This window comes from Cryptomeria japonica, chromosome 4 (genome assembly GCF_030272615.1).
Source record: "Cryptomeria japonica chromosome 4, Sugi_1.0, whole genome shotgun sequence".
Classification (NCBI taxonomy): Eukaryota; Viridiplantae; Streptophyta; class Pinopsida; order Cupressales; family Cupressaceae; genus Cryptomeria; species Cryptomeria japonica.
The window spans coordinates 411,836,694-411,847,576 of NC_081408.1; positions in this window are offsets into that span (position 1 = coordinate 411,836,694).

The window sequence follows — 10,883 nt, forward strand, 5'->3', positions numbered from 1 at the left end:
ATCCCAACCATGGCTTGTTATTTGATCTACAATTAAGAAAGTACTCCATGCGTCTAGCATCCCACCTTTTCATAGTCAGGTCTACAAACTGGGGGCAATACCCTTACCCTAGTGATGGAAGTGGATTCTACATTGTCTTATATGTCATTACGCTCTTCATTCAGGTAATCATCAGAAAAAATCCAAAAACATTCAAAAATGACTCACAAAATACCAAAAACATTCAAAGATGACTCACAAAATCCAAAAACATTCAAAAACTATTACACAAAATCCGAAAACATTGAAAAACCCATCGAAAATCACACAAAAACATGGCAACACATTGTACATACTCATCCATGCAGATACCAAAACAAGCATTGATAAAATACTCACAAAATGACCACTTACCAAACGACCACACCATCCACATCAACAATCAAACTGTCTTCAACAAGGATGCATCCTTCCTTACCAAAACAAAGACAAGATGACATTTTCTTTGACAAGAAAATTATGTTAAGCTATCAAATACTTGGTTGATTTGTGAGTACAATCATTTGTTTATCTGTATCGGGATCCTTTCAGCATTGTTTTGTATCGTTTGCACATTAGTTCCGATGAAGTTCTGGGGCATGTACTAATGGTGTCTACGTGGGAAGTTCACCAAGCTACGTAATCTTATGCCAAATACAGTCATAGATCATTACAGCTTGCTGACTATAGCGTATACCTCGACCATATGAGCTTGAACCATTACCAAGGATCCTTATTCTTTATTCTTTATGTAAATATGCTGTTTGGTTGCAGGTACAATGCTCATCCTTTGGTTCCTCTTCCTCCAAATTGGATAAAGGTTTTATTTCTTAGTACGGTATGCACTTGTCTCAGGATCTGATCAGCCTAAGATTAAGGAGGACGATCCAAGTCATACATGAAAGGAGATAATCCTTGTCTGTTCCGCAAGCAATACTCTGGTCAACTTGATCCATTATATCAAGTTGCTTGTATTAACTTGTTATATAAAATCCATGAAAGGAATACTCAGGTCATCTTGAATCATTGTGTCAAGATGCTTGTATTCTCTTCCAACATTTTAAAACTCAATGATGAAAATAGAGCACTATGGATCGTCATTTCACCTCATCTGTTTGTACATTTACATTCCGTTGCATATCACCCATCCATTCATTCATATGTAGCATTTACATGCAAAAATAACTAAAAGCTGGTCTTGGATACAAATCACGACCGAGTACTCTGATACATCATCAATGCATCATGCAAAGTCTTACAAGATCTTGCATTCTTCATGATCATATCATCATTACATTTAGGTGCATCTTGCATTACGTCCATTCATGTCATGTTAACAACTTAAACATTGCATATAGTTCATTGTTGACATTAGTTTTCATTAAAATCATTTGCATCATTGCATCGATCATAAATAATTAGATCCATTCATGGGATTAAATTGTCTTTGATTGTATTAAATCATTTAAAATAAGCATTCATTTCATATCAATTATCCATTATCATTTTATTAAACTTTTCATCATTTATCATTTGCATTCATTTTCTTTATAGTTAAACAATGCATTCATTCATTACTAAGTATCTTATAAAACTCATTTTAGGATTCATTTCACATTACATTCATTATCATTACATTTAAAAGGTACAGTTATTATATCCATTAGTTATTGTATCATCCCATTTATCATTTGTACTTACAAACATATTTAACACATTATAGATTCATAAGACCATTTGTTTACAAAACATTGATTCATTTACCACATTATCATATAAACATTTGTACTTTACATTTGTTTATCCATTTACATTCATTTACCACATTATCATATAAACATTTGCACTTTACATTTTATTTATCCATATTACATTCATCTAAACACATCTAGATGCATATCCATACATAAAATCATTCATCTAACCATTGCATTAACATCGTCACATAAATCATCTTATCATTGCATCACAATAAGAAATACCATACACCCTATTCATGCATCAAGCATAAGCATATGTCCTCATCATGGCATTCCATACATAAAGCATTACATCACAAATCAAATACATCATACACATATAAACCTGCATTCATATGTCAGTATACAACATCATAAATCATCATAAAAACATGCATAAAAGAAACATCTCATCAAATACATACATGTATACATATACATCTAAGCAATAAATCATCATCATGCATAAACATCCATCCATAATCACATGCATAATCATCACAATATGGGATCTCCTCATATATATCATCTCATATATCAGAGTACAATGAAGTCTACAAAATCGGCTGGCAAGAGCCATCCAAGATACAGTTCAAAAATAGACAATGATACAATACATGTATGCAAAAATGCTCTCTCAAATGCCGCTCTGGCCAGATGTTGTACCTGCACCACCTCTACCTACTCCACCACTGGTACCTGCACCACCTGATCCATCTCTCCGTGGAGGCCTCATCAAACCCCCACTCCCTCCTGCATCCCCTGATCTCTCCTGTCGTAGAGGACCCATCACACCCCCACTGCTCTGCATCCTCTGTGATCGCTCGGATCTGGCCTGCCGCATCTGTGAATAGCTGAGAGCTCGCTGGCTAATCGGTACCACCTGCTCATATAACCCACGCCAGTACTCTATCTCCGCCTGTGCTCGCCGCATCTCCCTCATAATCTCCCCTGAAGGCCCCTGTGCACCAGTCCGCACTCTCTCCTGCAGCTCCGCCAATCTCTCCACCGCAGTATCTCTCTCCCGCAGCACCACTGTCAACTCTGACTCACGTGCAAATAGCTGCACATCCCTAGCTGCTATCTCCTCCTCTAATCTCTCCACTCGGGTCTGCAAATAACCTATCATATACTCCCGCAGATCCCCAGTAGCTCCCTCCCCCATGTCCATGGCTTCCGCACCTGTATCACCCCCTCCACTAGGTCCCTCCCCTGCACCTGTAGCCATCGGGATTTCTCTCTCCATCCCCCTCCCACTCAGCTGCACTCCTCCCTGCATCAAAGGTCCCTGTGATATCTGAAGAGGTAGTCCACCTCTCCCTCTCCGCTGCCTCGGCATCCCCAAACCTCCTCCACCTCCTCCTCCATCTCCTCCTCCTCCTCCTCCCCCACCTCCTCCCCCACCTCCATCTCCCCCGCCACCTCCATCCCCTCCTCCTCCTCCTCCTCCTCGACCTCCTACTCTCCGTCCTCATCCCCGTCCCCTCTCATCCTCAAACACTGGGATCGGCTCTGCCGGGTCTGATATCTGTAGGATCGGGTGCGCCGCCCGATACTGTGTATACTCCGCTGTCACCCCTGCATCAACGACCCTCGATCATACGTCCCATGGCCTCGCCTACAGTGTCCGAAACTCTGCTAGTGCCTGATCATACGGTAGCACTGGACCCCATGCATACCGCTCCCGAATCACTCGTGCATACTCCCCTGATCCGGTAGGCAGTCCCTGCTGCCGTCCAAACTGCCTCATCACCCGTCCTGGCACTTGTCTCTCCACATGATAAGCGGTCCTCCCAATGAGGAATCGGGTCATGAAGCAATACGGTAGTGCCTCCGCATCATCCTCCCATGGCTCACACTCCAAGTATGGCCGCCAGATCACTGCATCCAGGTCATCCAATGCCCGCCGCCACCACTCTAACTTCCCCAAGTGGGGCTGACTCATCATGCCACTGTACATAAACATGTATGGCTGGTCCACATCTCGGAATCTGAGACTCACTGGTCGAGTCACTGGTAAGTGCTCCCATGCCCAGACATGCAGCAGCGTCATGCCCACTGCAAGCGAACCTCTCCCCCTGTACACTACCTCGTGTAGCTCCTGATACATGTGCGCTAACACGCACGGCCCCCAGGCATATCGGGTCCCCTCAGTCATCATCATCTCTATAACCTATCCCCATCCCACCGCCAATCCATGTGACCGCCTGTCTGGACACAGAAGACCTCCCACGATCCCTGACAACACTGCTGGAAGGGGCTCATATAGTGCCGCTATATCCTCCCATGCGATCGAGCCATCATCAATGTATACATCCTCCTCAAAAATCCTCTTACAAGACACCGTCCCCCAGGATCTATCATATGTCACCAGCTCCCCCCAAATCGGAATCCGAAGGATACGCCACACGTCCTCTAAGGTCACCGTCATCTCTCCCTGAGCTAGATGGAACGTGCACGTCTCACTGTGCCATCGCTCTGCCAATGCTATGATCAGGCCGTGATTCATCCGAATCACGGGCATATGCATCACCTCGTAGAGGCCAGTAGCTGCAATATAGTCTATCTCTATCTGTGTCAACCGATCTCGCAATCCCTGTGTCACGGGGTGGCGCTCGCGTAACTGCAACACGCGCAGATCCTCCTGCACATAGACATTCATCCAACCACCATCAGTTGTTTTGTTATCAAACTTTCTTAAGTTTAAACCTAGACTATCATCAGATACTTTGATCAAGTATCTTTGGGTCTCAACAGGTAAGCAATCATGGCCGCCTAGACTTCAACAGGCATTTATCCTAACAAATGACCTAAGTCTCATCGGGCTGCTATGGTTCAAAACAACTCCCACTTCACCTCGCCATCCATCACTCGTTAGGCATCAGGAGATTTATTTTGTCCGACATTGGGGCATCTCGTTATCCTAAGGCAAAAGCGTTATTTTATCTACAATAGCGCTACAACAACATCAATAGCGCTACAACAACATCAATAGCGCTACACCAACATCAAAAGTGCTCAAAAAGCTCTACAAAAGCGCTACAAAAACAAAAGCGCTAAACCCGCTATACAATAGCGCTATTACACATCAATAGCGCTCAATTAACCCTACCATAGCGCTACTTCAACAAAAGCGCTAAAACTTGCCTGCATTAGCGCTAATACATACAAGAGCGCTCAAACCAGCCCCCAATAGCGCTATTGCGGCACAATAGCGCTAATTCATGGAGCAAAAGCGCTAAAACCATAGTTCCAGCGCTCTTGCTCCGACTTGACTTTGACTCAGCTAAAAACATATTAAAAATGCCTGAAAAGTGAGTTTTCGAATTTGCGTACCACTGGTCCGTAGTCGGCTGGGCGCTGGAACCGTCGGACTCGCTCGAATCGGTGCTCGGTGATCGGAAACGGCATCGTCGCTCCTCCTTGCTCCTCCAAATGTCACTATCAGAGCTCTCGTTTTCAACTGGTCGCGGTCACAAATGATCCTATTTTCACCCCTTTCACCCCATTTATTACCCCCGCCGTCACCGTAACTTTGCCCTGCTCATCGCCGTGGTCCCCGTGAATTTCCCGAGCCCCCCATTTCTCCATGTTTCCCCCAATTTCTTCTATTTTCCACCAATATACCTAACTTCTTCTCTTCTACCACCCTGCTAATTTTCATTCTTTTTCGAGAGATCGCCCGATTTTTCGAAATTTTTCGGCCCATCTCTCGAGGGGGCATACCACCCATTAAATTTACATTTTATGGGGCATTTTTCACACCAGTTTTTCTTTGAAACGATGCGATAAACTGCACCGTCTCAAAGAGGGGCAAATGTAGTCACACAAATCTGTCCATTTTTAATTAAATGAATATTTCGTATTTATTTGATTAAAAATCCACTAACCATCAATTAATTAAACAAATATTTAATTAACTCATCCCCAAACATTCTTCTATTAATTAAATAAATTACTCAATTTATTTTAATTAATTCATTAAATCAAATTTCAATCAATTAAACAAATAAAATCAATTTATTTAATTAAAATCCCCCTTTTCTTCTTTTAAATAAATTAACATTTATTTAAATCATTTTAAAACCCCCCCACTTGCATTTTCCTACAAATGCAACTTGCACACATTTATTGAAATAAATGAATTTTTATTTTAATAAAATCCTATTTTCCCTCACCCACCAAATCCACTTGCAAATCTAATCCCCTTCTAGATTCTTCTAACCCCTTCCTAATTAGTCTAATCCATCCCCTAATTATTGTCACATTCCTAAGCAAAATGGAGTCACTTCTCAAAGACTCCAAAGTCTTTGAAAAGCATTTAATGCTTTGTGTGTTCAACAAATTAACCCCCAAAGTCTTCCAAGACCACTAATGGCTCTTACATGACCATTTATGGCTCTTACATAACCATTTATGGTTATTTCAATCTTGTCTCCCTAAACATTTATTGTTTTGACCATATTCATCCATTTCACATTTGCACAAGAATTTATCCATTGGATAAAAGCTTTATTCTTTGAATAAAGAGTTTATTCATTCAACCAACCTTGACTCAAAATCTCAAGGTCATATCAGGCATTTAATGCTTATTCCCTCTCCTCTCAACCTATCTCACATTAACACTTGTCATCCTGGGATTGGGTTGAAAGCCCTCACATGGATTTGAAATCATTCAATCCTGACCCTTGTTGAGATTGCTCAATCTCAACCATCCATTGCTCCATTTTTCCTATAAATAGAGCCCATTCCTTCATACTCCAGATCCTGAAAACTTGTAAGCATTTAGACTATAGACATTTTAGAGAGCATTTAGCATAGCATAACTAAATCTTGTTTTTTTGGTTAAAATATATCATTCTAGCATAGCATTAGCTTTTTTTCACATATTTGGAGCTATACTACAAATCTCAATCTTCCATAAGCATCCATAGTGCAAAAAACTGCTGAGAGCTACACTATTTTGGAACTTGGAGAGGAGAGGAACAAGGGAGAAGGAACTAGGAGTATGTTAGGAGGTATTTGGAGATGCCTCATCATGTTTGCTTTGATAGTTAAATATGCTTGCATGCTTTTAGTCTCTCTTTTGGTATGCCTTTTTAGATTAGTTTTCGATTGACTAACGCTAATGCTTTGTGTGTTTTGTGTTATTTGATCTTAGACTAACCTTGTGCCATTTAGGAGGGCATCACATTTGATTTACATTGTCTTAGGTAATCTTCATATGTTATGGTGGATCTTTGTTGTTGTTAGGCTAGGGTTTTGTGGTTGAATTCATTTAGCCTTTCAATATCGTTATTATTGTTATTCATTTTCACCATAAAAATTTTGGCACACCCCGTGGGACATGAATTTTTGTTAGATCTATGTTTTTTGCAGATTTTTATAACCCTATATTGTTGTTTTGTAAAACAATTTGGAGAATAACCTTGTGCAGCTAGGGTTTTGGACACAAAATCAAGATCTTGGAGAGATTTGATCATATCTCACAAACGGCTTGGAGATTTTGCACCAAAGTTTTTTTGTAGGTTGAAGAAAGTATCAGGAGCTCTCAATCCAAAATTCAAAATTTTTGGAGCAAATTTTCATTTTCTATGAATTTGTTATGATTTTTCATAAAAAATTAATTTTGAGAGAAAATGAGAGAATTTTTCGGATTTTCTTACATTTTTGGAAATCTCTCATAATTATACACAGGATCTGTTCTTTGTGATTATAATTTTGATGCAAAATATTTCCCTAAAAATTGGATCTTTAAAAATTAGGTTTTCTCCTTATTTTGATCAGATCTCACAAACGGCTTTGAATTTTGGCATAATTTTTTTTGTGCAGGTTAGGAAAAGTATCAGAATAATTTAGTAAACATTTCAGATTTTTTGGATCACTTATTCAATTTATATGATTTTTTTATGATTTTTCATAAAAAAATTAATTTTGAGAGCAAATTAGCAAATTTTTCGGATTTTCTTACATTTTTAAAAATATTTCAGAATTATACATAGGATCTATTCTTTGTCATTTTAAATTTGATGGAAAATCATTCCTCAAAAATTAGATCTTTGAAAATTAGGGTTTTGCATTATTTTACTCATATCTCACAAACTGCTTGGATTTGTTGCAGAAAAAAATTTTATGCAGGTTTGGAAGACCATCAGGACTCTCCAGTAAAAATTTTAGATTTTTTGGATCAATTTTGCATTTTATATGAATTTTTTATGATTTTTCATAAAAAAATAATTTTTGGAGCAAATTAGCAAATTTTTTTGGATTTTCTTAAATTTCTGGAAATCTCTTGAAATTTTACAAGTGGTCTTTTTTAATGATGAATCAAATCTTTGAATTGGTCAACAAAATGCATTGTTGAAGGCCCCTATTTCACAAAGTCTTTTGGATCTAAAATTTACCTAACTTGTGTGCTTGCAGGAAGGGGTGATTATTTCAAACAATCCAAACTACTAATAAATCTTTGTTGTAGGTCCTTGGCAAAGGTTTTTGGATTTTTATTGTGTGCCTTGTTTTCATAGACTAGCAAACACTTCAATTGGTGCACTAAAATTGAATCATTGTCTTTTGTGTCTTGAGCAATAGGCTCTTTTTGTTTAATCTTTAGAGGGTTTGTCTTCCCGTGTGGTCATTAGGACTACTAGTGAGAAGAGAACGACCCAAGTGGTAGCGAGGAAAACCCACCTCTTTTGAACCACTATAAACAACTGTATTCATGGTGAAAACTATGGATAACGTGTGCTGATTAGTTCATACCGACACTATATCTCCCCATAAACCCGTTTGATCAAATTTATTTGATCAGTTGTAGGATGTAACCCCTATCGGTTGGGAGTCTTCTGTATTTACAGAGCTGAAAGTGCCACATGTATGGCCACATGAGCGGATGCCCTTACTAGCACTTTTTTGTTTTAGAAGCCAAAATCCTTCTAGTTGTTGAGGCAGGAGGTCGGACCTCTGGTAGCAGCCCACACACATACGGTTCTTAGTAGAGATACAAAGTTCGCCACGGAGAGTTTTCATGGGGACTGATGCTTGGCTGACCCGAGAAGTGAGTGCCCAGGGTGGAGCCAGTGAGGTCAAGCATCTAAGTATTCGCTCTGAATAGCGTAGCCTCAGGGGTAAAACCTCATGTGGGATCAACAACTATTGTCTTGGCCAGCCATAAGAATTGTGCTAGACTTAATTTAAACATTCAAAACATTCATGACCAAACAGCAAAACATTGTGTCTTTTGTGTCTTCAAGTGTATGCAAAATATTTTTACATCAAACAACACACTTTTCTTGGAGTCATTTTGAGTCTAAACACTTGCAAACATTGAGTCCTCATCAACATCGTGTCCTCTTGTCACAAAAAACAGTCAAACATTCAGATTTGGTCACAACCAACAACTTCACAAATTGGAAAAATTTTACAGTCCAGCAAACAAGAGCAATCAGTTTCAGAATTCTTGAGCTTCCTAGGTTGTTTCTCTAGGTTTTCATCTAGCATTCAACTTGTCTTTGGGTCTCACAAAGTTCATCATTTCTTTACACCTTGCATTACATACATAGTTGTCTAAACTTGAGTCAAAAGGTCACTTGTTTGTCCTCATCATACTTTGTCAACACACTACATACAACAACAATTTGCTAAGTGGTCCCTCATCAAGGTCTATCACCTTTGGGTCTCATTTGGTCTTACTTAGAGTCAAGGTCAACTTACCTCATCAAGAGAAACTATCCTCTCTTTGGAAGTCACACCTACTCTACTACATACATACTTGGTCTTACACTTTGGACATTGCAAGTACACCTCAGATTCATTTACATTCCATCCAACTCTTGGTCTTCCATACTTTTTCCATTTCCATCTAGTCTCACACATCTCGGTCCATACCTAGTTCATGGTTGAAACCCGTCTTCAAAAATCTAGGAGAGAAACTAAAGAGGCTCAAGAGTCCACAAACATGAGTTCTTATGAGTATGACAATGATATCTTTTTCAATTCTGATCATACTACATTACCTGACATGGATGCCTATAGAAACATTCCAAATGTTGAGAACATGGACACTACAAACAAAAATGATACACACAATGATGATATGGACAACTTTTCAGTACATTCAGCAGATGTGGAAGAATTCATTATGGATCCCCGTTTCAATCGATTGGTTGAGGAAATAATGAGGAGGGATAGACAATACTTCTTACAAATGATGGCACAAAATGGAGCCAAGATACCTCATGATTTTGACATGTCTCAAATAATGGAAAATCGACCTTTGCAACAACCTCACTCCAACATGGATCAAAGGAGGCCTAATAGTGGAGGCAATAGAAGACCATATCTTGTGCCTGAATCACCATCATCTTTGTTTCAAAAACTAGAGGTCCCACATACACATGGTCAAGCATATGATACTCACCTTCGCAGACCATTATGGAAGTCTTATGCAGAGAAATATGCTCAATCACATATCAATGCTAAGGATCAACCACCAAAGCAATTGGATATTCAAAGGCATGCTCAAAATTTGGACACAAGGAAACCCCGTGTCAAATTTAGGGGCAACACATTAGAACATGACATGCCTGTAGAGTATGGTATACATGGACAAAATAGATATTTCATTCCTCAACATGAATCTATACAAAGTGGTCCATATATGCAGCATCACTATAGACCTCCTCCATGTGAACATGTGTATAATCAATATCATCCATATATGCAACATGCTTCTCCTCCAATTGGTGCCTCAAGCATGGGGTATGGTCCAAGAAGTCGATCTCCACCTAAGAGCAATTTGGAGCAACAAATCAGGGACTTACAAAAGAAAATGGAGGACATAAATACACCGAAGCCAACATACACAATGAGAGACATATGTCCTTATCCATTTGACAAGAGCATTCCAATGTCTCCTTTTCCTACACACTTTGTGACGCCTAAATTTGATAAGTATAGAGGAAAAGGGGATCCTAAGGCACACATAAGATAGTTTTTCACAGCTTGCATTGAGATAGCAGCAGAAGAGACATATTTGATGAGATTATTCCCACAGAGCCTAGGCAATCAAGCTATGGAATGGTTCTCCCAACTTCCATCTGGAATTAAGTCATGGGGTGACTTAGCAGA